This window comes from Pristiophorus japonicus, chromosome 3 (assembly GCF_044704955.1).
Source record: "Pristiophorus japonicus isolate sPriJap1 chromosome 3, sPriJap1.hap1, whole genome shotgun sequence".
In the NCBI taxonomy this organism is placed as follows: domain Eukaryota; kingdom Metazoa; phylum Chordata; class Chondrichthyes; family Pristiophoridae; genus Pristiophorus; species Pristiophorus japonicus.
The window spans coordinates 226,164,639-226,167,923 of record NC_091979.1 but is presented as its reverse complement, the minus strand read 5'-3'; the positions used below and the strand labels follow the sequence as shown (position 1 = coordinate 226,167,923).

Sequence of the window (3,285 nt, the reverse complement as noted above, 5' to 3'; positions counted from 1 at the left end):
CGGATCCCATAATCCCTTGGGAGCACAGGTATTTAAGGAGGCTTCACAGGTTGGAGAGGCACTCTGGAGACCTGCAATAAAAGACTAAGTTCACACTTTACTTTGAGCTCACAGTGTTCAGTCTGACTCTTTCTCCATAGACAACAACTGGTGACGAGATACAGATAACGAACCCAAAGATGCAGAGAACAGTGGGCATCCTGGAGAAATTCTTGGAGGGATATGATTGGGAAACTTTTTTTTTTTAATTTTTAAAAAATTTTTCGTAGCCAATCTTTCCAATTCTTTGTCAGATCACAAACGCCAGAGGTCACCTTGCACACATCAAGGATCACCCTGCGCTAATGCTCTTAGCCAAAAGGCCTAGAGCCCAAGCACCATTCCTGGAAGTACTGCAATACCAGGTTCGTGCCATGGAGGTGGATGGGTCAGGCCCCCCACACACCTCCGTGGAGGTGGATGGGTCAATCCACCCCACCCACCTCCTATTTCCAAAAAATATAGGAGAACCACCTTCCTGATCCAGGGAGAACCACGTTGGGGTCATGGTTACTCCCCTGTCAGGTCAGTTACGCATGATCTTAGCCAAAAGGCCGAGATGATATGATTGGGAAACTTTTGTGGAGCGACTCGACCAATACTTTGTGGCCAACAAGCTAGATGGGGAAGAGAGCGCTGCCAAATGAAGGGCGATCCTCCTCACCGTCTGTGGGGCACCAACGTATAGCCTCATGAAGAATCTGCTCACTCCAGCGAAACCCATGGAGAAATCATACGACGGTCCAAGAGCATTTGAACCCGAAGGAAGGCGTTCTGATGGCGAGGTATCAGTTCTACACATACAAAGGTCTGAACGTCAGGAAGTGGCGAGTTATGTTGCCGAGCTAAGATGTCTTGCAGGACATTGCGAATTTAAAGGACATTTGGAGCACATGCTCAGAGACTTTTTCATACTTGGAATTGGCCACGAAACCATACTTCGCAAACTTTTGACTGTAGAGACCCCAACCTTGAGTAAGGCCATAGTGATAGCCCAGGCGTTCATTGCCACCAGTGACAATACGAAGCAAATCTTTCAGCAAACAAGTGCTGCTACAAGTACAGTGAACAAAGTGATGTTGTTTTCGAATCGTAACGTACAGGGCAGGTCACACATACCTGCAGCTGCACATCCGCAGATGACTCAGAGTCCACCATCAAGGGTGATGAATGCAAGGCCATTAACACCTTGTTGGCGCTGCGGGGGTGATCATTGTTTCCATTCATGCCGATTCAAAGAGTACGTTTGGAAGAGCTGTGGAACAATGGGACACCTCCAACGAGTGTGCAGGTGAGCTGCAAAGCCTGTTAAACCTGCAAACCACCATGTTGTAGAGGAGGACAGATCCATGGAGGATCATGACGAACCAGAGCCTCAGATAGAGGAGGCAGAGTACATGGGGTTCACACATTCACCACGAATTGTCCCCCAATAATGCTGAATGTTGAACTAAATGGACTCCCGGTGTCAATGGAGCTGGACACGTGCATGAGCCAGTCCATCATGGGCAAAAAGACTTTTGAAAGTTTGTGGTGCAACAAGGCCTCAAGGCCAGTCTTAACACCAGTTCTCACGAAACTAAGAACTTACACTAAAGAACTGATTCCTGTAATTGGCAGTGCTACTGTAAAGGTCTCCTACGATGGAAAGGTGCACAAACTACCACTCTGGGTGGTACCAGGCGATCGTCCCACGCTGCTCGGCAGGAGCTGGCTGGAAAAAATACGCTGGAACTGGGACGACGTCCGAGTGCTATCGCCCGCTGACGACACTTCGTGTGCCCAGGTCGTAAACAAATTTCCCTCGTTGTTCAAACCAGACATCGGAAAATTCCAAGGAGCAAAAGTGCAGATCCACCTAATTCTGGGAGCGCGACCCATCTATCACAAGGCGAGAGCAGTACCGTATATGATGAGAGAAAGGGTAGAGATCGAGCTAGACCGGCTGCAATGAGAGGGCATCATTTCACCGATCGAGTTCAGCGAGTGGGCCAGTCCTATTGTCCCAGTCCTCAAGGGTAATGGCACCGTCAGAATCTGTGGTGATTACAAAGTAACTATCAATCGTTTCTCCCTGCAGGACCAATACTCACCACCAAAAGCCGACGACCTCTTTGCAATGCTGGCAGGAGGCAAGACATTCACGAAGCTGGATCTGACTTCAGTCTACATGACACAGGAACTGGAGGAATCATCGAAGGCCCACACCTGCATCAACACGCGCAAAGGTCTTTTTGTTTATAATAGATGCCCATTTGGAATTCGATCAGCACTGATGATATTCCAGAGAAACATGGAAAGTTTATTGAAATCGGTCCCGCACACCGTGGTCTTCTAGGACGACATCTTGGTCACAGATCGGAACACAGTTGAGCACCTGCAGAACCGGGAGGAGGTTCTTAGTCAACTCAACCGCGTGGGGCTCAGGTTAAAATGCTCGAAGTGAGTTTTCCTGGTGCCTGAAGTGGTGTTCCTGGGAAGGAGGATTGCGGCGGACGGCATCAGGCCCATCAACGCGAAGACAGAGGCAATCGAGAACACACCGAGGCCACAGAACGTGACGGAGCTGCGGTCGTTTCTGGGACTCTTGAACTACTTTGGTAACTTCTTACTGGGTCTCAGCACACTGTTAGAACCACTGCATGTCTTACTACAAAAAGGGGGCGAATGGGTTTGGAGCAAAAGCCAAGAAAATGCCTTTGTAAAAGCGAGAAAATTGTTATGCTCAAACAAATTGATGTGTTGTATGATCCATGTAAGCGTTTGGTACTAGCATGTGATGCATTGTCATATGGCATCGGGTGTGTATTGCAACAAGCCAATGATTTTGGGAAACTGCAACCAGTTGCTTATGCATCTCGGAGTCTGTCTAAGGCCGAGAGAGCCTACAGCATGATTGAAAAAGAAGCGTTAGCTTGTGTCTATGGGGTAAAGAAAATGAATCAATACCTGTTTGGGCTAAAATTCGAAGTGGAAACTGACCATAAGCCACTTAGATCCCTGTTCTCCGAGAGTAGGTGGGGTGGGGTGAGTTTGAGATGGCTGTGTTTCGGGTGGGTGTGTTTGGTGTGTGGAGCTGTGTTTGGGGTGTGGGGGTGTGTATGCGGTATCGGGTGTGTTTGGGGTGGGGTGTGTTTGGGGTGGGCTGTGTTTGGGTTGGGCTGTGTTTGGTGTAGGGTGTGTTTGGGGTGGGGTGTGTTTGTGGTGGAGTGTATTTGGGGTGTGTGTTGTGTTTGGGGTGGGGTG

General features: G+C 48.9%; 1 pseudogene; it reads right to left on the bottom strand.

Moving 5' to 3' along the window:
• Positions 1–372: 372 nt before the first annotated feature.
• On the bottom strand, positions 373–605 carry LOC139260583 (U2 spliceosomal RNA; annotated as a pseudogene).
• Between the last annotated feature and the right edge of the window lie 2,680 nt (positions 606–3,285).